General features: G+C 39.8%; 2 long non-coding RNA genes across 9 annotated transcripts in view; one reads left to right on the plus strand and one right to left on the minus strand.

The window, feature by feature from the left end:
- Positions 1-10,441, minus strand: part of LOC310660163 — a 37,830-nt gene extending 27,389 nt beyond the window's left edge. For all 3 annotated transcript variants that reach the window (XR_014503259.1, XR_014503260.1, XR_014503261.1), the window contains exons 1-2: positions 10,381-10,441; positions 1,330-1,429 (exon numbers count right to left, since the gene is read on the minus strand). This is a non-coding gene — a long non-coding RNA (uncharacterized lncRNA). The remainder of the gene's footprint in view (positions 1-1,329; positions 1,430-10,380) is intronic.
- Positions 1-26,575, plus strand: part of LOC310660075 — a 129,945-nt gene that overhangs the window by 21,312 nt on the left and 82,058 nt on the right. The gene's annotated exons all lie outside the window — the stretch shown is intronic.

Genomic DNA, 26,575 nt, shown 5'->3' on the forward strand with positions numbered 1-26,575 from the left:
CGTTTGAAGAGTGTTTAGAGGGCGCTCCCCACTTCACGTGATTTCATTTATGCATGCAGGGCCCCAGAACGTAACCCCACATAAGTGGGGAGTCAACTGTATTTAAAGGAACTTGAGGCCCTCTATTTGAGACTGCCAGTCAGACAGATCAACAGACTGGCTCAGTATAAACTAACTAGCTTTATATGTAGGACAATTGCCTTCCTCTGTATCTTTTGGCTTAGCTCTTTACATTTAACCATCTGGATTGATTTTTACAATTATTTCTTGCCTGCAGCCTTGTCTGAAGCCCCAAAATATAGCACTAAGATTATATGAGAGTGCCATTTGCCTTTTTAATAAGAGATGCTGCTTTTGGACAGGAAGCTTGGTGACTCCTAAGTCCTTTCAAACACTGTGGTCCTGCAGTTATGTGTTTACATCCCCAAAAATCAGGAATTTGGATAAACTAAATACAGTAGCTTATTACAGAGGTCATAGTGAAATGGGTCACCATAGTGAAAATATTATGACTTTGATTAAAAGTAGGTGGGAAATGAAGGCTCCATTGAATCTCTATTATTCAGTTAATTTAAGATTGTGAACCTATAAACATGTTCCTTCCCATCAAAATGAATGAAACCTATGTCTAGGGTTGCAGATTTAGGCAGGGATCCTCAGGCCACTTAAAGTGAAATGCTTTGATATGTTGACATATCTTGACCCTAAGACTTGCAAGCCCAGTAAATAAAAGTATACTGACTGCTTTACCAACGAAGGGTAAGAAACTAATCTGGTGTTTCCAACAGAGTTTGATAGCACAGCTCTTTAGCTCCTAGGTATCAGTTTTGTTGAATTCAACAGGACAAAGCTAGTTTAATTCTAGGAATTGCTACTTTATGGCCTTGTCATGCAAGTCATTCATTTGCTGCTATGCTCAGTGCAAATTCCGGGTGGCCAAATTGCAAGGCTATTGCCTGGGTCACTTTTGGATTCATGCCATCAGATACATAAACAAAATCTGGCATTTTTTGACTTTGTGCTTGGAAGTCGCCTGTCTCCACCAGTGGGGTAGGCTCCAGCACAAGAACAAAATGGAAGGAGGGAAAAGAACTGGAAAAGCCAAATAATAGCAAGGGAAGGAAAAAAGAAAGTCTTAGAACACTTTGGCTTTTTGAAAGAAAATATAAACAGGTACATTGATTTTGTTTCATATTTCCCCATCTTTCCCCTCCCTCCCCCTTTCCTACTAGTTCTTTGAAGATGATTGCCCTGCTCCGCATTAAAAGATGTTATCAGTCCAAAAGAGCAAGTGTGCTCTTACACTAACTAATATCTGCTCAAACGTACCTGACTGCATTGGAAATGTTGCAGTAGATTGGTATAGCAGAGAATAATGAACCGCTGCACCCCATTGAAATGTAATTACACAGCACTCTTGTTCTTAAACCTATAAGGTGAAAGAAAGATGAATAGTGAAAGTAAAAACCGCTGACCCTTCAAAGTTTAATTTACGTTATGCATTCCCTTGCCCTTCTGATAGGTTTTAGAAAGGTCATAATTTAGGGTATTTTGCCGTTGATAAATGATCTGTGTGTTTGTGTTCACACGCACCGATTGATTTGTTATAGCCAAAATATTGTTTTTATAACAACCTGCAGTAGGCAAACAACAGACAAAAGGAAATCTAAGTAGGAGGTGAAGCAAAATTTGATCCTCCTTGGGATGGAGGTGGGAGGCAAGAAGCATCAGAGTTTGGTTTAAAAGGAAGGAGTGGCTTGGATGAGGTCTGTTAATTTCCTCAGGGCACCTTATACAAGTGTTTGCCCCATGACGAGCATCCAAGCCCTTGGTGCAGTTCCAGCTGATCACAATGGTTTTGTGTTGTCCAATGCCAAAAAATCTTTGCAACTTGGAGAGCTCCCTAGGTGGCAAAGGGTTGTTGGGGCAATTTTCCCGCCTTTCTAGCCTTGGATGAGGCTCCTTGTTTCCGGGCCCAGTTGATGCATTATGCATCAGGGCTGCCTGCAACTGACAGCCCCTCAGCCAGCGTCTACTTGAAAAGCAATGGTGCTAATCAAAGTCGACACATTTGAATGTCCAGACACACACACAGAGAAATTTACTAATCAAAAAGTGTATTTCCTAGGGCTGTCTCCAGAGAAATCCGCAGGAAGAAATTGGAATAATTTATTAGCTTACAAGTTTTCGTTGACAGTTAGCCCAAGGCTATTTATCTCTGTAATAGAGAACGTCTCCAATGTGGCAAAATTGACCAAATCAAACAGCTTTGATCAGAAAATGAATCTGGCAAGGCTGTCTGTCTGCCGGTCCCTGGGGAATGGCGGGAAACAAACAAAAAGATTTAACAAGTGGTCAATAGGAAAGAGAGAGAGAGAGAAAATTTGCAGGCTGCAAACTCCAGGAGCTTGCAATAGTTCTCGTTCTCTCTCACTCACTCACTCTCTCTCACACACACAAATTACTGAAGAAATAAATTATGTGTCTCATCATAATGTTTAACTCTGTAGTTATGCATAATCGCAGTCATGCAGTCCAAACTAAGAAGCGATTCTTGCCTAAAGGGCATGAAGATAAATAGTTCTAGCAAAAGGGTGGGGGACATGCCCTAATTTATCCTTTAAAGGAAAGGAAAGAAGGACATTCTCCTTAGCTGTATGCATCCTTTTTATTTTTTACACTATTTGCCCCTGAACCCAAAATTGGATTAGGCATTGGGAGCAACTAAGAGGTTTTTAGTTGTCAGTTTAGATTTGGTGTGTGTGTATGAAAAGGTTCATTTTTGCTAGTTTGCTGCATGGCCAGAGGTGTTGCCATCCTCCTCCAGTATCCTCTCAAATCAAACATGTCAACTATTTAGCTGCAAATTAATTAGATAGGAATTAATGCTTTGGATAAGCACATTAAAAATCAACACTAAATACTTAGAATTACATAAGCAGCATATCAGGCAATGAACAAGATTGGCCAGAAAAGTAGCATCTTTATGTATTGTGGGTTTTGTGTCTAATGCAAACAGGACAAAAAATACTTTTCCTCTCTTCCTGCTAGCTTGAGACAGCAGTCAGCTCCTGGCAGACAGCAGCACCATCATCTATAGATCTTGGTGCAAACTATATTTACTCACTAGGACTACTGTCTGTGGATAGTTATGTCCTAAACATTTCCACCAGTTTCTCAACGTGCTGCTAGTAATATTGTGCTTTGTGTCATCACACTGGAGTAGCTAGAGTGGTCAGGTGAAGAACAGCACAAGGCTCTTGCATCTTTAATTTTTGCACAGAAGAGGAATTTCAGTAGATGAATTTGTCATACAAGTTACACCTGCTGACTATCTCTCTTATGCACATTAGGAAGCCCTTCTTTTATTTGGCCATCCCTAGGTATAGTGAGCAATGTCTTCTGTACTGGGATCATATTTTCTGGGGCATTTAAACCATACAGCGTGCCTAAAGCAGTTTCTGTGCCAAAACTGGGCCTAAACTCCAATTGAAATGGAATGGATCTAGAACATCAGTTTCCTCCAAGATTGCTTGCTTAAGAATCTTTCTCAAGAAGGGCAAATTGGCAACTGGCCAAATGCAGGGAGGGTTTTTTAAGGAGTGGTTTTACCACTGCCTCCTTCAAGCAGGCAGGGCCAACCCCAGAGCTTTCCAAACTTTTCATGTGGGTGACACACTTTTTAGACATGCATCATTTCATGACACAGTAATTCAGTTTTTCTGAGGTTAAACTAACCCCTTTCCAGCCCCGGAGGAGCGTGGGGAGTGTTTGCGTGACACACCTATATACTGCAGCTGACAGACTACGTAATGTATTGCAACACAGTTTGGAAAGCTGTGGACTACTCCCTCTCACAGGGAAGCATTAATCACTTTCCTGGTCCAGCCAGCTGTCCCCTCCCTGCTAGTTTTTATCAGCCAAGAGGGATAAGGGTCTAGAGCACAAATGATCGCCCTGACCAATCCAGGCACCTTGCCCATGTCCTTGAGCCTTACTAACAAACTCATCCAACATAACAGGACTAGACAGTGTTCTGGACACCTTGAGATTCATATGATGTAACAGTAGAATCAAGATCTCAGTGGATGCAAGCAGTTTTATCTTCAAAATGCTTTGCATACAAGTCATATCGAATAATAATAATAATAATAATAATAATAATAATAATATTTATATCTTGCCCATCTGGCTGGGTTTCCCCAGCCACTCTAGGCAGCTTACAACATATTAAAAAACAAAAATCAAACATTAAAAACAAAATGTCACATACAAGCAACAAATCAATAAATCAATAGAAACCAATAACAACGATAACAATTAACAACAGCAACAAACAGAGTTAGTGTTGGTTCTACCACATCCAGAGATCAAGACTGTTAAAGGCCCTGTACTACCTGTAAAAGCTCTGCTGGACAGCGTAGTGAGGATGCAATGAAAGCAGCAAAGTATACCTTCTCTGCTGCCTTCACTGCCACCAAGTAGGCTTGATGATGAACCCTCACCAGAGCTCAGTTGTATTTGACTGGGGTTTCCTCCAGTTGCATTCAAGCTGTCTTCCAGCTTGTCTCATTGCCCTAAGTTCTGGAGTATACTGTTGAGTTAAGTGGGCTCCATGAAGCAGGAGAAGGGTGCTCAGGAGCAATAGTGTCAATGGCCCAGGTCATTTGGACGTTCCATAGTTTGGCATGGGTTTTGACAGGTGTGCCAGTCATAGCATCCAGACAAATCCCCGAGGGCATTCTGGAAACCCATTGGATCTATCAGCCTCTGAGGGCAGACCATCCTAGTAAGTCCCCTACCTCTGCAGAGGGTAAAGGTGCTGAAAGCCTAAATCTTAACAGGAAGTGATCTGACCATGACAAGAGATGGATGTAAACATCCCCAACTTTCAGATCACTCTCTTTATGCCCAGTTGAGAAAACAAAGTCCAGAGTGTAGACTGTCACATGCATTGGGGGGACGACATGTTGGGCCAGCCCCATGGTAGCCATGAAATCTGCCCTGATCCTGAACCAAGTTACAAATCCTGTGACATGGGGGGGACCTCAAGTGAACTGAAATAGTTGATCAAGATTGTTGGCTTCAAGGCTTCATTTACCCAAGAGCCCAGGAAAGGTAGTTTGGGGATCATTTATTGATTACTGAGGCTCCAAACATGGATAGTTCAGTGGAAGTGGTGTGGTATGTTGAACTAACCAGACAAAAGGATTAAACATGGTTTAGTATATGTATGTGTGTGTGTGTGTGTGTGTGTGTGTGTGTGTGTATTCCTTGATGGTTCTTCTGACTCATTCCTTGTGCAGCTCTAAAAATTAGTAAAGGTAAAGGGACCCCTGACCATTAGGTCCAGTCGTGGCCGACTCTGGGGTTGCGGCGCTCATCTCGCTTTATTGGCCGAGGGAGCCGGCGTACAGCTCCCCGGTCATGTGGCCAGCATGACTAAGCCGCTTCTGACAAACCAGAGCAGCACACGGAAACGCCGTTTACCTTCCCGCCAGAGCGGTACCTATTTATGTACTTGCACTTTGACGTGCTTTCAAACTGCTAGGTTGGCAGAAGTAGGGACCGAGCAACAGGAGCTCACCCCATCGCGGGGATTCGAACCGCCAACCTTCTGATTGGGAAGTCCTAGGGTCTGTGGTTTAACCCACAGCGCCACCCGCGTCCCCTAAAAAAAAAAAAAATTAGTAGCTAAGACATATTAATTAGTCCAGTGATTATTCCAGCTTCTAATAGTTTCCCCAAATTCATTTGCATCCTTCCTCACTATGAAATGTTAGACTAATGAATGAAGCAACACAGATGATATATTCTAATTCAAGCCCAAAGTAATATGCTTCTGTCATCAAGCCATAACTGAAGTATCATTGAATAAAGAATATCCTATTGTCACTTGAAAGACCTCTGCATGAGGCTCAGACATCATGACTGTGATGGAAAAGTTTATTTTGCTGGACCGGTTGAATTAACAAGTGTTTCTTTTTGTTCTTCTTTTCTTTCCCTGCCAGCAAATGGTTAATGAACGGGGCAGCCTCTGATTGGCCGTGGTTCCAGGAGGGAGCAATAGGAGATGATTTGAGGAGAGACAGGGAGTTAGGAATTGGGGGTTGGTTTTGGAGGGTTGGAATTGAGGTTGGAGAGGTTAGGAGATAGGGAGACAGGTTGAGGTATAAAGAGAGAATGGGAGAAAGAGTTGGTTCTGGGTAGAAACATTCACTCTGAGCGTATTGTGAAGGACAGAGTGTGGTGTCCTGTAGGAGGAATAGACCAGAATTTTACTGGGAGGCAGAGGTTGAGCCTTAGAAGCAGGAGCTGGAAAGGAGCAGCCTACTTGGGACTCAAATCTAGTCTGGAGGGGAGAGATTCTTCTAAGGAAAAGAAGAAACTCCCAAACAGAGTACTGTAAAGGGGGGTGGGGTGGTGGAGAGCCCTTTGGTCTATTACTTAAAGTACCTCAGGAGCGAGAGTGTTAAAGGGGATGGATAACTGAAAGAAAGTATCACTGTATAAAGGAACCAAGCCTATAACTCAAAAACCACTGAGGACGAATAAAGTAAAAATCGCACTGTATTCTTGAAATAAGCTAAGTATAATCCATGTGTGTTATATACTATCTTGCCTTAAATAAACTTACTAGTTATCCCCTCATAGAGGTCCCCTCTGCAGGATACTCTGGGCTAGAATTTTAAGAGGAAAGCAAAAGAAACCTTTGGGGAAAGGGTTGTTCAGTAAGGGGGGGGGGGCATAATTTATCTGAGTGAGAGCGGGTCCACCAGTGTGAGAGGGGAAAGTGCCATTGCGCCTGTCGCACAAGACTACTCAGAAGGTTCATTTTTTAAATGTCCTGTTTAAACAAGCTACTAAGAAGATAGCACCATTATTGAAACACTGATAATATTTAGCCTTAGATCTTATTTTCATCAAAAACTGGCCCCGTAGTATTATTACTTATTCAGCATCTGACTAATGAGTTTGATGAGAACAAATTGACTGTAGCTCCAATCAAACATGAGGGAATAGATGCTTGTTGGGAAGGGGAAACATTTTGGAGCGTGGAATAAATGCTATTTCAGAATCATTTTTGGAGCTGTAGGTTTTTCTTTTACTTAAAATGGCTCATACAGTCGGACGGTTAAGCAGACCCGATGGTATTCATATGTAGGCACCCATAATCCTCAGAACATGACAGCACCCTTTTGTACAATAATCTAAGTTGATTCAAGGGTCTGGATCTTGGTAGAGACTACATTTTTGAGTGATTATTATTATTTATTAAATTAATTTAAAAACTTCCTAAAATGTCTTCTGCATCGTATCTACATTTTTGAACTTTATCACTATTCTTAGCTTGTAATGAAGCAACTTGAAACACAATCTCTGCATGAGATAGAGGAAGGCACTTAGGACTAATTTCTTTCTGCATCAAGTGGCACAAATTTATGCATATTCATTGGCTCTGTCACCTGATTAAAGAAATGTTAATCAATTGCATGAGGATTAGTCAATCAGTTAATCTGATCTACATACACTTGTGCATCAGTAAAATAATAGCTTTCAGGGGGGAAAGCATGCATCCTGTGTTTTTAGATGATGAATGCACATGTTATAGCAAGGACTATCTCAGGATACTGCAGACCTACATATTTTTGGTGGTAAGATTGCTTTAAAAGTGCACTCATTATATTTCATTCATACATGTACTTTTTAGGGCTGAGTTCAGAGAGGGAAGTTCTGGAAGTTGGAAGTATGTGTCTGAATCCAGCACTGATTGGCTGATACCTGTGACTAACTGATTGATTTTATTTATATGCTGCTTTTCCACAATTGGCTGTGCCCAAATTGACACACAGCAGACATTCAAAACTTCAGAGCACTGGAAATAAAATATGTGTATCTTCGACAGCTGGGATACCTCAGCCGGTAGAGCATGAGACTCTTAATTTCAGAGTTGTGTGTATGTGTGTCTGAGCCCCATGTTGGGCAAAATATTTCAACACTGCAGGGGGTTGGACTAGATGACTCTCAAGGTACCTTTCAACTCTAAAATTCTATGGTTCTATGATTCTCAGAAGTTAGTCCCTGGGACTTACTCTTAGTTAAGTATGTTTTGGATCGCAGCGTAATTAACGAAATATTGTAGCCCTAGTATTTATGCAAATATCCTGCCAAAGCGCAATTCAGTATTTTTTTCTTTTTTACAAAAAGCTTTTTAATATAATACCTAGAGCTGTTTAAATGAATGTGGGTAAGTGAGAAGGGGTGAGGCTTAAATGTCCTCCTATGTGCCCTATTGTATGGTAGAAATACTTCAAGTTCTGCTGCTCTTAAACATATATTAACTCTCACACAATTCTGAACAGCAGAGCAAAGTGACTGCTGCTGTCTCTTTAAGACCTTTGATCATTAGCCTTGCAATGACACCTAACTAACTAGAATCACTGCTTGAAAATTCACTCATGAATCATGACTTCAGCTAGACTCCAAGACCTTAGGTCTCCTTTGACCTTAAACACTTTCCTCAATGCCATTAAATAAATTAAATGTTTAAATTACTTATATTAGCTTTAATTATATAATTATAGAGTCAATGAGAAATAAATCTGGAAAGGAGAGACTTTAATTTAAAGAACTAGCTTTAACTTTGAAGTGGATGAATGCTCTAGTAGAAAGAGTTGAAACAGCAGCTTGCTGATTTTTAGATTGGGTAGCAGACAAAGCTTACTTGAAATACCGTAACACATGATGACCATGTAAATCAGACTGCTGTCCAATTTGGTTTGTAGTAAACTCATTATTTGTAGAGAAGAGCCCAGGATGGTCTGACAGCTTTCCTGCTATGTGGTAGTTGTGTTAAAAGTCAAGATGCTTCTCTGGGCTGGAAGCGGAAGCTGAGGGAGACTGGTGAGAGCGCCTGCCTGCCCACCTTGGAGGAAACACCCCACTGCCTGCTGGCCTGGGTTGGAGCGGGCGTGAAGATGCCAGTGGCGGTGATGGCGGCGGCGAGTGGCGCCCTCGGCTACCAGAAGCTGCTGGAGCAGTGCCAGACTCAGGAGCCGGAGGCCCCTGGAGGAATAGCAACACCACCTGTTTATCCTAGCTTGATACTTTTTACATAATGACACGAACAATGCACAGTATTTGCGGAAAAGTCGAAATGCTTAACTATGAGCCACCTTGAAAGCCTCTGATATGGCACATACAATGTAAAGAACACAGAGCCATATAACAACTAAATATAATGACTAACAAGTATGTATCCTGCCTTCCCCAAGCTGGTGACCTCTAGATAATTCTGGACTACAACTCCCACCATCCCAGATTATTGGCTATGGTAACTGGGGCTGATGGAAGTTGTCATCCAGTGGTGTCCAAACTTTTTTCAAAGAGGGTCAGAAGGGCTAACCAAAGTTGTTGACCTTTTTTTAGGGTTGGAGTTGTTGGGCCCGATTAAATCAACTGGTAGGCCGGATTAGGCCCCCAAAGCGGACTTTTGACATTCCTGTTGTAATCGAACAACATCTGGGGGGCACTAGGTTGGGAAGGAATTATAATCAAAGATGGGCAAAAGAATGTGACAACATATTTTTATTTAATTCATTCTCAGCCTGCCAGGCAATTCACTATGAAATTTAATTTAGATATGAAATTGAGTTGCTATGTGTACTCATAGCTGAACTGGAATATTACTGGGGAAGCTGATTTGATAAATGAGGATTTTTAAAACTGCATGTTTAAAATTCGTATGAAAATAATAGGGTATTTTCCCCTGGAACAGTAGGTGCATATGTAATGCCCTATATAACTGCATTGCCTTACATGCCTCACCTCCAAATCACCTGTTTTTATAATTGTAGAGATAAGCATACAATTAGCAATTTTTTTTGGGGGGGGGGAGGTTGTGGCGGGGAGGCCAAGTCATTTAACTTCTGTATTATTGAAACCATTTGCAGGCTCTTGGATGAAGGGTCAAGAACACAACAGCCAAAGATAGTAATGTAAAAGTGTTAATAATTCATTCAAAATCCATAAAGAAACAAAAGGCACTATAAAGAGTTGAAATCAGGTCCAGACCATCTCATCGCAGGGCAACCCAAACTTCAGGTTCAGACCATCTCATCATAGGGCAGCCCAGAATCAGTTTCATCCAGATTTTTAATGAACTGTTGATTTTGGTTGGTGTGCAAGTTCAACTTCACTGCCATTTAAATATTAATAACAGTGTTGACAGTTTTTTGATCAACCTCAAAGAGCATTCCCTGAATGCATAGTTTAGCATTAATCTGCCCAGGAGGATGCCACCAGAAGCAGCATCCCTGTGGCAAGTTCATCACTCACACTTCAGTTGTAACATATGGCAAGTCATAGCACACAGATTACCTCTGTCACTCTAAGAGTTTTCAGGCCACCACTACACATTCCTGGTGACAGCTGTGTGGAGATTCTCTATGTGATTGTGGCCGTTCATGTGGCAGCAACTTTGGAATGTTACAGCTGGAGAGCTTTTCATAGATATACCGTTCTCATTTTGTGCCCAAGTAATTTAAAATAAAGTGCCTATTACAGTTATTTTTCCATGTAAAATTTAGTAATCTTTTGTTAGAATGCTGAACAGGTCACACTGACATTTCAAATGTTACTTGTATAAGTGGGACTGGAAAAAAAAAATTCAGCGTCCTCTTTCCGAAAATATAGCAAGCGCCTTAGGAAAGCACACACTAAATGCAGCATGCACTAAATGCAAACTAAGTGGCATAGGTCAATGGGAGAAGACAAAATAGTGGAGGAGTAAAGGAATTAGACCAAACAAGGATATTTAATGTACCGTATTCCCTCCAGAATAGCCTGCAATGTTAGAGAGGTTCATTGTGTGAGTTAAAGTCACTCTAGGGCAGTTCTAACTTGCATGACTAATATTTACTTAGCTGATCACCAAAGGTCTCACTGATATTGGCAGCATTACAAGGCTTGTATTTTCCACACAGATGAACTGTTCTTGAACAATTTCTCCAATGAATTAGGCGCAAATGTGCTTTACTTCAGCATCAGACATGCATGGCCATTCATTCTGCCAACCTTATTTCTCAAACAAATATGCTTATTCTGGCAAATACAGGCAAAGTTTGCTTTTGTATTTTTCGCCAGTAATTTCCTTAGGCAACGAACAAAAAACATAAATATGTCATATTGTGATGGTTCCAAGAGTTAATGCAAACAAATAGCACTTTTGCTAAAAGTGCATTATTATGCAGTGAAGAACTGAAATGTAAATAATACATAATATATAAATATTTCAAATGAACATAGCAGAAACATAACTATGGAACAGAAAGCGGAGGTGTCTCTTTGAATTCAAGCTGTGGGAGTTTGCCTCACTTTCTCTTCCTGAAATTCATTTCTTACCTACACCCTCCATTCCATTCATATGGGAATGTAACTATTTGTATTAATGTTGTATTGTGCAACAAAATCTGTCTTCACAACTGCCAACAGGCACATTTGGTCACCTTGTGGGAGATAATCAAACAGTCCACATTATGATTAATACAATTAGAGAAATATAATACAGAAATGTTGGGTGCTCTTGGTAGCAGAAGGAGGAATTCCATAAAAATAGAAATAGTTCTAGAGTCAGAATATTTTTCTACTCAATGATAATGCCTTAGATTCAGACTTTGCTTCCTTAGGAAGGAGTACCCTCTAAGTAGAGTTCTGCTTGGGGAACACTCCTCCCAGTAGAGGGGAGGAAGGCATCTTTTATTCATTCCCCACACTAAATTTTCTGGGGAATTGTATATGAGCTGGATGTTGGAGGAGGAAGGGAGAATAGGCAAGAGTTGCCTCCCTTCCCACAGTAGGACCCTTCTGCTTGATCAAAAGCTTTCCATGGATGGAAAAAGCCTTTCTGTTCATGGAAGGTGAAGTATGGATCCAACCTAGAGTTTTTCTTCTGCCATGTTTATAAATGCTGCACCTCAATCATACTCCTTAGCATTTTTCTAAACTAAAAAGCCCCAAAAGTTGTAACCTTTCTTCATAGGGGAGTTGCTCTAACCTCTTAATCTTTTTTGCTGTCCTTTTCTGAACCTTCTCCGTCTCTATTGTAATGTATTCCCATAGTTATTTAAAATTACCTCCCTCAGTCTTTTCTCAGTCTAAATTTCTCATTCAGTTTTCCCTTCCTTATTTATGAATCTGCCTAAGGTCTCCTGTCTGCAACAGATAACAGTCTAATGGCTAGTTTGTATGTTTCCTTTAAGAAGAAATCTGTTCTGACTATCCACTCTACTGGAACTCTGGAGCAGATTGTGGAATCCACAGTCACCCAGGGCATAGAGAAAGAAGCCTGCCAGAGTTAGGTCTTTTTCTGCATGCCCAGAGTCCTCCTTTGAACTTCCCAATTTTGGCATCAGTAAGTATCAGTTTGGTGCTGGATGTGGGCCTAGGAGATATTGGATTAAATCCCAGATTTTTGTATTTCAGCCTCAGAAGCTATCTATAAAAATATGAACAGTAGGATTCTTCAAATATTTTCCATGAACAGAGATTGAGGCATTTTTCTAACAGACAAATGCTACATAATGTATTAAAGAATGACGCCAAATAATAGCAGTACCAATGCCAAGTTGATGGGCTGAATATCTATGTCCCAAAATAGGCCTTGCCAAAGGGTCTGTGTGGAAAATTAAGAATAGTCAAGAAAGGTCAAGCTACCACCCTAATGTCCAAGAGAAATCTTTTACAGGCATTAATTAGCCTGTATCTGTAAAACTGCCGACTAGCCTGCAGCATCCCTGGTTCCTTTCATAAAGAGGATGTTCTGCAAAGACAGGGAGGAGTTTTATAAACTACAAAATGGTTGGTTGCTCACCAGATTACTTTTTTCTTCCCTCATCTCCTCTGTTTGCCTTTGAAATGTACAATAAAGTGTTTGATTTATAGAACATCCACGAGAGAATGGGACAGTTAATCTAAGTGGTCAGCAAAGACAGAGCAAGAATAAAGATGTTAAACTAAAGGAAAGAACATGTAGATTTCCTTACACCAGGAAACATTAACGGTTAGGAAATGTATAAAGAATGGAGAAACAAGCTTTCAAAGGGCAGGAAACTTGAGAAATGGCCGTGTTTGGGGATCAGTTCCAAAGACTGTTTGCCTGGGTGCAGTCAGCACAAGTTCATATTTTCAGTGGATTTGCATGTCAGAATGGCTGTATAAATAGTTCAACCTATTCCAGACAGCTCATTTGTCTTTATTCAACCCTCTTTTTGAGGTTTTACATGACAGAGTATTTAGCAATTTGAAACATTCACAAAATTCATTTCAGTACATGCAAATACGCAAAAAACTTTGGGTGTTTACTTTTCCATAAAAGTACATAACTCAAAGTTCTTTCACAAAATCCAATATCTCTAAATCTACAGAAGGGAGATGATCAACCAATTCAAGACTGATAATAATAAGATACACTACAAAGCTGAATGAGTTCATTTGGGTACCTTTGGCAAAGAACTTGTTCATTACTGTCACTAATGTATGTTGGAAGACATCTGATATGAAGTTCATAATTGAAATGTTATGAACACTTCAACATATGGATCTTTCACATCCACTTAATTGCCAGTTTAGTAATAATTTTATGTAATGAGGAATTATTAATAATACGTGAAAAACTAAATTGACGTAATCACCAAAAAACCATAATATGACACTTGCAGTATAAAGGATGTTATAATTCCAGGTGTTTTCTGCTTTCCCCTCCATAAAAATGTATGCCTGCATAACATTAAAATTCTTACATAGAATTGTTAGCTACTAATTCTCTTAATCCATAACAGAGAGAGAGAGAGATTTGTTCAGTGTCAAAGTATTTTCTTTGTAGTTATGCCTCAGAATATGAATAATATTATCACTTTGGAAGGGTGAGGAGCACTGGCGGAAGAAGAGGAGTGTGGGGGGAATGCACCACCCCTGGCAGCGCGATCCCGGTGGGGTGCCATCGCGGCTGCTCCCCCGCTCGTGCTGGGTGCCATGCCCCCGCAGGCGGCGTGCCAGCCCCACCCCCGCCTGCTCTCCGCCCTGTGGTGCCGGAGCATGAAGCTCCGCCACTGGTGAGGCGGTGAAAGTTAGGGAAGATGCAAGAAGATGCAAAAGCTTGACTTGGCAGGTAGATTGTAGTGCAGTGCAGAGCATATGGGGAACTTACAGGAAGTCTGAACTTCTGAATATAGACAGGCTTTTTAATGGCATTATAAAAGCATTTCAATATAGGTACCAGAAATCCTATTTGATCTCAATTTCTGCAGACAGTTTCTCTGAATATTGTAAAATGAGTACCATCTCTTATATTAAGAAATACACATTATTTTCCTCAACTGAGGGGTGTGTGTGTGAAGAATCCCATGTTTTAGGAAGGGACTATTAAGATGTCACCTTGGATCTCTAGTACACAAATCTAGTACACAAATCCAATGATTGATCATTGGTATCAATCTGATGTTTAATATTGTACTTGGACCTTGTATTGTTACCATAGCAGTTATATTGAAGAGTATAACTGCCTTTTGGGATTTCTAACTTCGGGTGCACTTTGGAATCATATTGCATGTTGTGTGGGGAACGGTTGTGTGTGCCCCCATTATCATGAGTTCATTGGGTTGTAGTCGACTAATCTTTACTCAGAGTAGTTCCATTAAAATTAATAGACCAAAGTTAGTCATGGTCATTTGTTTCAGTGAGTCTACTCTGAGTAAAAGGTAGCTGAATACAACTCTAAGTGTCTTCCATTTGTGGATGCCATGTGAGTGTTGTCACTGGTACAACCTCTGACTCATAGGCTTTGGCAGTGTGTTTAAGGATGCTTGAGGAATGCCTGCCATTTCCCTACCATTTTGGAATTTTCCTAGTTACATTCCCTGCCCCCTGGCTGTTCTGGTATAGGATATGGTAACTTCCATTTATGTATCTCCACCCCCAGTGTAATTAGGGTATGAGCTTGTTATGATTAGGCAGGGCCACCTTAAGACATTTTGCTGTCTGACAAGATGGACAAGATGGCACCCACCCCCTGGGCACATACAGAAGCCAACTGGACTGGTAGTTTAATCTTACTCCAGTACTGCTGAAAGGACACTGTCTTCCACTATAGTTGAGGGCAGCAGGCTGTTGCAGGGGCCACCTGACACAGCTCTGGCCACTCCCTGCATCTCAGCATCTGCTGCCCAAGGCAGCTACCACACTCTGCCTCATTGTAGGCCTGGAGCTGTGATTAGATAACACAATCAGTAAAATGAAGTAACAGCAGAACACATTAAAATGTAAAAAAGAGACACAAAGAAAAACAAAAAACCACCTTACAGAAGGCCCTCTAACTGTTTGCCTACTTAGAAAGTCTCCAATGTTTTGGCATTATTTGTTTTCAAGTGGTGTTAGAGCAGCAGAGAGTGCTGCTGACCAGTTTAAGGCCAAGTCCCATCTGAGCTGCTTAATGTGACTAGCTATCTCATTGTCAACTCACAAGGCACATGGCTATTTTGTGCCTTCATACCATGACACCTCTGTCTTCTTTGTCTAAGGCTTTTGAGCTTTCAAAGTGCTCACTCTCATGGATCAAAGTTTAAGAGCTGTTCCACAGGTGTGTTCTATGGTGCATTACCTTGCTAGGCTTTGTGGTTAGGTGAAAAACAAAGGTTTTTTCTTTTTGAGATTGCTGCCTGTGAAGGAGAATGTTTGTTTAGTGGGGTGAAGAGATATGGGATTAAGCCATTATCTTTCCTATTGACAAGCCACCCACCCACCACACTTTAGCTTTAGGAAGGTGGCTGTTTCACATTCCTTCACCATTCCCTAGGGATGATGAGGGATATCTTCTAAAATTTGAGCAGTCTATTTAATGGCTGGCTCACATGTTCAAAGTGACTTCCATGTGATGCAGCCTGAACCTAATTAACGATCATGTGCCCATGATGACATTGGTTACTGGAGAACATGTGAATTGACACATTCATGAATTCAGTTGCAGTTATTAAGCAGATATATCTACAATTGTGGCAACACTTTTGAAACCAGTATACTTGTGGGAATCACTGCCAGCTCACTGCAGCTGTAGTGATGGACAGTACACCCCTAGAGGCAGTTGGGGTTCACATCATGGAGTCAGTTTTGACAGCATGGATGGGGATAAAGAAATACACCCATAGTTCCTATATGAGGCCATTCATATCAGGCTGTCAATCTGAAATTCTAACCCGTTTAAAATGTCTGCACTGTAAATTAAACAGTTCTAAGGTTCATGTTTAGCTTTACACTGCTGCAGTTAAAGCAGTGTCACAGGAAGTAGAAGGGAGCTCTCTAGCTCCCTTCTACTCTGTACTTGACAGAGAGAACAGCATTGTGTCAGTACAATAATCTTGAGACTACTCCAGTGATGAGGGGCCTCCATTGTGTCCTCAGCTGTATTGAGCCATGGACTGGGGAGTGATATGTACTTTTGTTGTTGGAAGCAAAAGTCATGCTGCCAGGGTGGGATTTTGGGGTGGAAATTCAGGGCACCTCTCAGCAGAGAGAGCAGAAGGGTCTGCAAGTGCAGCAGGGCTGGCTTCCCACATTTAGAAGTTGGTGAACTAACACACAACACATTCTAAAATGTTTCATTAACCCAGTAAGTCTAAAGTCTGTGATTACCAAACTAGGCAGCTCAAAGGATGAGTCATGTGTTTCTCAGTGCTAAAATCTCACTACCCTGTTTGCCACTTTTTCAGCATAGATGTTCTTTTGGATACAACTGTAGGAATTTACTATACATTAATACTTGTTTATCTTTTGCAGTAATTGTATAGAATGCCTTTGTGCTACAGATCTGGTATTTGCTTTAACCAGTTTAATATACAAATGGAAATTGAGAATGAATATTAAAGGATCTGATGTCATATTTTTGTATTATTTTAAAAATGTGAAAAATAAAACACGGAATATGCTCTTTCAGGAGGTCTTTAGCACCATAACTTATTTTTGTCTGAAACATGCTAAACAGCAAGAATCATATTAGGGGAAAACATTTATTTTATGTGTGATGGCTGGCAAGAGAGAAATTCATTTATCTTCATTTTTGTATTTTAAAATCCACATAATTTAGTTCACACTGGAGCACTAAGCTGAATGTTAATAATTTTTCTTTGTCTTCTGCATTAAATTATAGACAGAATGCACCCCCACCCAATTATTCTCTTGTTTTTAATTCTAAGCCAAACTGTGGCAATTCAGGTACACAGAATCCTTTCCAGCATATGATGTAATACCAGTCTTGCTTTGCAGATAAATAATATTTCATGGAGAAGAAGTGTTCCCTGAGGCTAAGATGTCCACTGAAAGCCCAAACTAGTAAAGTGTCTAGAACTGAGATTCTCAAACTGTGTTCCATGGATCACTAGTCACCTGTGAGCTGTATTCAGGTGATCTATGGAAAGGTTGTACAACTGCTAAGAATATCTGTACTTGATTAATTTTTCTCTCTCATAATGGAGAATGACTTCACATAATGTTGCTTTAAAAGGGGTATATTCATTGCATTAGAAAGGCAAGGTTGTGAGCTATGAGTTAAATACAGTAGTGCTTTGGATTGCAGAAGGAAAAAAAGGATAGTGGTCTGCTGAGACTAACAGTTTCAAGTGGTCCATTAAAAAAATGGTTTGAGGAACACTGGACTCGAGGATCTATTTGAATGTGAGAAACCGAGGTACAAATCCTGGCTGAGTTCTGAAGTTCACAGGATCTTACAGAGCTGTGGAGAAACTATACAGACTAGACTGGGGTAGACACTAGAGAGAGGGGGCATGGATTTGTTGAGATCCTAGTTTCTCCTAGTTGGCTCTACAAATTTAGGCACAATGAGAGTGACCCTAATCTGAAAATGCATTGAATGAGACCCATTATTGTTTTGATTTATTTCACTTTTGGGGAATTTGCTTTTCTTAAAAAAATGTAGCCATTGGCCTTTGAATAAAAATACTTGGCAATATTTCTTTGCAGCTCTCTTGTCAGGATGCATTTAAAGGTATCCTGCATGTTTTAGACCTTACAGCTATAACTTTCACTGTTTGTCTAACTTGGAATGAAAAAGCCTCTGTGACTAGGAAAGTGTCACAACTGCAGTAAAATAACTACATGCATCAGTTAGAAATTCAGAATAGATATAAAGTGTGTATATTGTGTTTTTGGAATTCTGGTTTTCAGATTTTGCTTTTGATACTTATTTATAAACCCTATCTACTGCTATTTGTACAACGACTGTTCCTGCTTAGAATTCTATTAAGTGCTGTGCATTAATCAAAAGGAAATAATGGCTGAACAAACTCAAAAACAAAATGTAGTGGAAATATATAAAAATTGTACAAGTGTTTACTTCAACAACAATGAAGGGGTGTAGCTCAGTGGGAGAGCATGTGCTTAACATTTAAAAGGTCCTAGGTAAGTCTGGGAAAGACTCCTTCCTGAAACCCTGGAGAACCACTGCCTGTCTATACTTGTTTGAATTGGTATGTCAGCTTCCCATGTTCCTAATGATGAAGCTGTTGAATAGAAGTGATTCTATTAAGATATTTTTGGAGCAAAATATTACTTCTACACACAGCACAAACATGTTCCTTGCAGACATGCTTGATTCAAAGTAAATGAATCAATACCTGAATATTTACATTAAGTTTTAAAAATAATAATGATGGTGACTGCATGTGTTTTCATGGAAAGATACCATATTTGGCACATTGCGAAGAAACAGCATACACAAAGTTATTGTGTGAAAAAATAGCACACACGACGGGCTTACAGATCATTTTTGAATGTCTCAGAGGAAGTTTGCTTTAATTTCCCACAAAATAAGGACAGGCAGATGAATGGACAGAAGAATTAATGTCTATAAGTATGGTGACAAATACATTTAACACTTAGAGATACACAGTGATGTAATTGTAAGTCTCAGAGCTATCAAAAGATAAATACATTTTCCAAGATAGCATGAGCACTGAGAAGTGAACTGGTACATATTTTAATATAATTACATAGTGGTAACCTGACCATGTTAATCTGCTGCAACAAAAGCATACACAAAAAAATGAGTCCCATGGCACCTGAGCCCTCAAGATGATTTACACCAGCATGTCATGGTTAGGTGAACATGGAGGAAGTTTTGGAGATGTTGGACTTTGTGATACCTATAATGAGTCAAATGTTTACTCACTGAATATAAGGGAAGTGGTTTTTTTTATTATAATCCTTAAAACTACAGCATGAGCGAGTGTACATGAGAGTATGCAGTTATTCTGAGGTGATAAAAAATAAAATTAAGCAAGCACACTCTTGTTACTCTTTACCTAATTCAGAGAATCAGTTAAGAGAATAAACTCTTGCTTTTTAGTTCTCTTTTAACAAAATGATTTAGTCACAGCTTCATATGCGTCCAACTATGTTTTGAATCTTTCAGTTCTTCACTTCATGATAATAAAAATATAATAAATAATAATTTTATTGTTTATACTCTGTAGAATAAAGCATCAAACATTAAAAACTTCCCGATACAGAGCTGCCTTCAGATGTCTTCTAAAACCTATGTAGTTATATCCCCATAACATCTGAAGGAAGGGCATTCCTCAGGGAGGGTTCCCTATAACTTCGCTTCTCACACTGAGGGAACCAGCAGAACCACCCTCAGAGGAGGACCTCAGTGTCCAGCTTGAATGATGGGGTGGTGATGCTCCTTCAGGTATACTGGGTTGAGGCCGTTTAGGGCTTTAAAGGTCAGCACCAACACTTTGAATTGTGATTGGAAACATATTGGGAGCCAGTGAAGATCCTTTAGGACCAGTGTTATATGGTCCTGGTGGCCATTTCCAGTCACTAGTCAGCTGCCGCATTCTAAATTAGTTGTAGTTTCTGAGTCACCTTCAAAGGGAGCCTCACATAGAGCGTGTTGTAGTAGTCCAAGCGGGAGATAACCAGAGCATGTACCACTTTGGCGGGACAGTCCGTGGGCAGGTAGCATCTCAGCTGGTGTACCAGATGGAGCTTGTAGACAGCTGCCTTGGACACAGAACTGACCTGTGCCTCCATGGACAGCTGTGTGACTCCTAGGCTGCATACCTGGTCCTTCAGGGGCACAGTTAACCCATTCAGGACCAGGGAATCCCCCACCCCTGCCCACCCCCTGTCCCCCCGCAACAGTACTTCTGTCTTGTCAGGATTCAACCTCAATCTATCCCCCAGCGATCTCCAGACACTCACACAGGACATTCACTGCCTTCACTGATTCCAATTTAAAAGAGAGGTAGAGTTGGGTATCTGAAGATATCAGACAATTCACAGTAAAAGTAGGCATAGTAGTGAGTGGTCAAGCTACCAAACAAGCTTGAAGCAAATATTAAAAACCAAAAATCCTTTGGTAGACCTTGATACAGCAAAGGATAACCACAAAACAGTATGTGGAGGTTACAGGTACACAAATTGAAAGATCTTGACAATACTAGAATTCAGAAAGATGTGAAGGCATTTGTCTACTATTTAAAGCTTGATCTATCCAAAAGGGTTTGTGTTTAAGTTCAAGTGTTTTCACAAATGCAGTTACAAGCTGGAACGTGTGCAGAGGAGGGCAACCAATGTGATTAAGTGTCTGGAAACTAAGCCTGATGAGGAACGCTTGAAGGAGCTGGGTATGTTTAGCCTGGAAAAGAGGAGACAGAGGAGATACAATAGCCATCTTCAAGTATCTTAAGGACTGTCACATGGAAGAGGGAACATACTTGTTTTCTCCTGCTCTAGAGGGTAGGACTCAAACCAGTGGCTTCAAGTTACAAGAAAGGAGATTCTGACTAAACATTCGGAAAAAACTTTCTGACCGCAAGAGCTGTTTGGCAGTGGAACAGACTACCTTGAGAGGTGGTGGACTCTCCTTCCTTGGAGGTTTTAAAGTAGATGTTGGAAGGCCATGGATGTTTTAGCTGAGATTCCTGCATTGCAGGGGGTTGGACTAGGTTACCGTTGGGTCCCTTCCAACTCTAAGATTCTATGATTCTATGAATTGACTTACTATCTGCTGAATAGAAAGGTGAAATTGCATGGATTGAGCAGTAGCTACTCAGAAAATGTTCTGTTCCACAAAAAGCCGTAACCTGAAAACTCCCAGTGATAAAACCAAAGGCAATGTTTCAGTACTTAGACCATTTTACAAGGTGTCCAGAAAGTGTAGCAGGCTAATATATGAGAACTTGTTTGAGAAGAATCTTGTCCTATCCTTTGTTTCATACCATCTTGGTCGTATCACATGGTATTCTGGCAAATCTACTGCACTTTAAGTTGCCCGGATGTTTTAAGCGTAACTGATAACTTCATGAAAAATCTTTGATGATATGTTTTTTATGATTCTTACTCATTGGGTGCCTTAGAACATTCACCATCACTCAGACTACCTCACAGGATTGCTGTGAGGATAAAATGGGGGTGAGTATGCTTCCTTGAGTTCCTTGGATGAAGAGTGAGGAAATGATAATGTTGGTGGTGTTGACTAATTTGTAAGATATTCCTTCAGTGTTTACTGAGCTGGTAGGCACAATTTTTGGTACGAGGCTAAGATTGCGATAAAGTCGACCTTTGGGGGCTTTGATACAGATAATAAAGAATATGGAGTAATGCTGCTAAGCCAGGGGTGCACAACTGCGGCCCTCCAGATGTTGTTGGGCTACACCTCCCATCATCCCTGATCACTGACTATGCTGGCTGGGGCTGCTGGGAGTTGTGGTACAGAAACATGGAGGGCTGCAGTTTTTGTACCCCTGTGCTAAGCTCTCAACCCATTAAATATCAGCAGAAAAGCACAACTCAGTATCAAAGGTTTCTCTCTGATTTTGAGAATAAACAAGTAGTTCAGAAATGCTCCTTAGATGCTATGTAGAAGGGTGAAGGTCTGTAATCTGTAGGCATGGATATTTCTCTTTACATAGCTTTACAGACTCTTATGACAATACTGTGTGAGAGATTTCAGTGGCAATCAAAATGTCTAAGATGCGAGTGACTATTAAAGTTATTTCATAAGGAGGATGTTACTTACTGTGCAGCATCTTGTCAAAGGCTATCACAAAAGTATCTACGGTAAATGGAAGAACTTGATCAGTAGATGTCAAACATACCTGCTTCCAGCTATTCAGGCCTTGGTTTCATTTTCATTTCCTAAGACAATCTTGCCACCAGTCCATAAATGTGCTACACCAGCATTACATAAGAGCAAAATACCAGGCTGTTATAATGAAGCGTTCTCTGGTTTACAGGAAGAGTCTTCTTATCTTCATAGGCTATGACTAACACTAAGAAGAAAATGTAAATACCAAACCTGGATGATAGTTCCTATAGTTGGTGGGAATATGTGAGAGGGCTTTTAAAGCTGTGACGCCAGCTCTGTGGAACTCCCTAGCCTAGGAGATCTGAACCAGCCCCTTTTTGATAGTATGTTATGGCCAGATGAATATGTTTATTGTTAAATATTTTCTTCAGCTGTTTCTCTTCCTCGTTATGTTTTTAGTAGCTAAATGCTGCTTTTGCTGTATTTCAGTGGTTTTAAATTTGCTTTGTAAGCTATCTTCAGTTCAGTTCTGTTTTTAAAACAGGTATGATATTAATGCAGTCTGATCACATCTTATGTGCATTTAACTTGTACAATTTAAATTACGTAGCTAGTTGAAATCAAAAGGTGAGGGTGTGTGACCTAACTAAGTCTGGCAGGACAGTTTACTCTATGGTCTTAATCCCTTCATGCATTAATCAGAGTTAAATGTATTGGTTATATGAGGCGGGAAATATCCCACAGAAATTGGCCAGGTTAGTTTGAGCTTTGAGCAGAAAAATTATAAGTTATTTAAATTGGCTCCAGTGAGTAGTCTGGAAGTACCTGCTATTGTAGTATTCCTTATTTTAAGCAGAATGGACCTAATCAGTTTGTTTGATGTGAGAGCTCTATGTAAGAGTATTTTGTATGTTTCATGCATGCGTTTTGGGCACAGCTTCTCTTCACCAGATGAAACAAATGTAATATACTCAGTACTAAGCCACACTGCAATTTCTTAAGTTCTTTAAAGAAGGGTACAAAATTTATATTTAAATCTGTTCATTTAAATGCATTGGGGGGGGGGAGGACCTGCATGGAATTTTGTGGATAGTGTTTAGTTCAAAGTCGGTTGTGTTTTTGGCTACTGAAACTCTCAGAGAAGAAGTAGTTACCAGATGGTGAAATGAAAACCACTTTTTCCTGTTCACCTGATGGCCTAAAACTGGAAGCAGTCAACCCAATTATAATGATGGGACACATACTTTGCAATGAAGTTGTTATTCCTTTCTCATTCATGGGTGTCTGTGTTTAATGAACCTGACAATCATGACAAAATTGACAAATGAGTGTTGTGGATGGGGCAGGGGGATTCAGGTGGCAGAGGAGGTGGTGGTAAGGTGAGGCTCAAATTGTTGGAGAAAGTATGTGCTGAAAAATAGGTCTTACAGTTGCATGTAAAGGAGGAGAGAAATTGTGTGATTGCAAGTTGTGTAGAGTTGCATGTGGAAAAAGAAAAAGAGTGCTGTTTCTAACCCACAATAAAGGAAAAAGTAATCCAAATCACTCTTGCTAATGCCAGGGTAGTAGTCAACCTGAAATTGGTAGATTCTTGGAACTGTACATAATCTGCATGCCCTATTTAGCTGCAGAGCGCATTGTTCAGTAGTAAAGAATCCTGATTGTTCCAAATAAGTCTCATGTTGAAGAAGCTTTTTTTCTTGGTGGGTTTCATCATTTGTGGATGTTATTTCTGCAGTACGACTTGAGAGAGGACTTATTTATTATATTATAATTATTTATATCCCACTTTAAAAATAAATCAAGGATGCACAAAGCAGCTTACAAATTTTAAAGGTATTTACAACAATGAATAAAACACACAAATGTGAAATCACAATGAAACAAAAACAGATGGTATAAAAGCTAGCAGCTTAATGAAAGTGAAGCAATAGTATTTTGCTTTAATTCAGCAAGCTCAGCTTACAGATCTTGCCTTAATTGCTGGTAGCGTCGTTCAGAAAATATCAGATAAACTAAATTGAGGATTAGAATGCGTCAAAGATTAAAGTACCAGCTGGAAGGGAGAACAGCCTTAAAATTGGTGCCTCCCACGCAAAGTACAAGAGCTGGCAGATGTGATTAAAGTGCATTAATATACAAACTATTTGAATTTGGGTTTATTAGTTTGTATAGTTTCTGTAGTTTACAGCTTCTAGTTTATTGCCCTGTTGAACAAAGGCAGAAAAGCATGGCAGTTTTATGTGGCATTGTTTAAGTATTCATAAAACAGAAGTAGCCGGCTTTCTCACAAGGGGCTGTTTCCTCCCTGCAGTAGAGTAAGATACTATTTTCCCCAAAATAAATGAGGAAAATCAATTATTCCCTCTTTGCTTGAATCCGCCCAGCACATACCCCACATCTCTCATATATACGCTTTACTTACATGATTTAGTTCCAGCTTGTAGTGGTTGTCCTAATATGTAATTGTTTGATTGACATAAGGTATGTAACAATAGATAGCTGTGAAATACATTAAGCGTTTAGGAGTATGTTGTGCCTTCTGTTATAATATAAAATCCATCTATTCTGGTTGATGGGTTTTAACCTCACACAGAATACTTTAAACTCCATTTGGACTTGTGCCTACAATCACCTTAGCAAAGTCTCTTAAGTAACTGCGCACAGCCTAATTAGTATGCATTATCAATTAACAAACTTAATAGCCGGCAGATTGATTAGATCCTCTGTTGCAGGGGCAGAGCTGAAGCGAAACAGAATGAAAAATCATTGCACGCATTCACTGCTGCTTTGTTATTTTCTCAGGTCTCCTTCTCCTCCTCTACATTCCTTTAATTAATGCATACATATGGTTCTGAATATATTGTAAACTAGAGCTTGCTCAAACTCTTAATAAAACTCACTTACAGAAAGTGGGGGGAAATTGCACAATATGTTTTCACCCATATTTTTCTTTTAAAGTGGAACATTACCCTATCTCTCCACACACCCCATGCTACTCCTGATAAGCTGTGTATAAGTGATGGCTATGGAAATATATAGACAAGTGAAATCTGTTCACATTACTTTATAATCAAAAGTTCCGTCTCAGAACTGTGATGGTTGTTCAGTAGTCACATTGATGGCAATCTGACATCTATTCAGTGGTTTTGGCATCTTAAAGATCATCAGAAAATATGTTGCATCTATTAAACCTTCTCTTAGTTTTGATGAGCTGGAAAAGTATGAAAGAGGGATGGAGGGAAGGAAGGAAATGCCTCATTTTCAAAAGAAGATTATTCTAATATTTAAAAGAGATTATTTTAAAATATTGTTTCCAACCAAGCTGTTCATAAAAAGACCGTCAGTACTGAGAATTTACATCTTAAGTAACAATTCCACACATAAAACTGGAAGAGTTTTTTGAAAGCTGTATTCAACAACCTCAATTGCCAAGTTACTGTGGGAAGGTTTTCTGTGTGAGCAAAAATGAACAACCTTATGCACTTCATATGTGCCATGTAGTCATTATTTTCTATTATTAAAATTTTATCACTTGAAAACAACAATAATAGCACCATCCATATCTGTAGTATCTAAATTTTTGTTACCATTTATATTTCACTTTTATGGTCAAATCCTGTTACTTTATAGGAATGCTATGCCAGCAGCAGGGGAAACTATCTAACTAGGGATGGAATTTTCAGAAAATCTTGAGCTTATCCACACAGATATATTTTTCTTCTAATTCCCATCACCCTCCTTGATCTCAACAAAAAGCACTTTTCTTTTACTGGTTCATCATTTTTTCTTTTACTTACATGCATCATTATTATATTATAACCATATGCACTACAGGTTTCCTAAAGTAACCAGCACACAAACAGATTCATTCAGCAATTCACACAGCTGTATACAAATACTCTTGTATTAATACCTGTAAAATTATGCTGCTGCAAAAGTCCAGTACTGCACGGGCATGAATCTTTTATATGTATTGTATGCATAATATAAGTTGGGCTTAATAAACAATAACATTGACCAATTCATGAGCAGCTCAGATTTAAGTAGCTACTTGATGCAAGAGGCAGCCCAATGTAGACTGATGACAGTGATAAGCCCACCACAGAGATTTAAACTTGGGATTCCTACATTTACAAGGCTAGTCACTGACTCTCACATCCCAGCAGCTTTAGTTTTGGAACTAGGCACATTATCCCATCACTTCCTATTTCCATAGTCTTGACTTGCAAATGGATGTTGTCTATGTAGCCTGGTTTTTAGTGAGTAGAGAGGAGCAGTCTAAGGGAAAATGTTGTTTGCCATTTGGTGGGATACTGGCCATGCTCACTGTTTCTTAAAAAAAGCTTTAGCTTTCTTCTATAAGTTTTTAAACAATGCAAATAAGTAACATTCAAGCAAAAATTTAAAAGGAAGAGATAAAATAGGGAAAGGGACATGGGTTAATGTATTTTGACTATCTAAATTGGAAAT

This window comes from Podarcis tiliguerta, assembly GCF_965153285.1.
Source record: "Podarcis tiliguerta genome assembly, chromosome: 11".
NCBI lineage: Eukaryota > Metazoa > Chordata > Lepidosauria > Squamata > Lacertidae > Podarcis > Podarcis tiliguerta.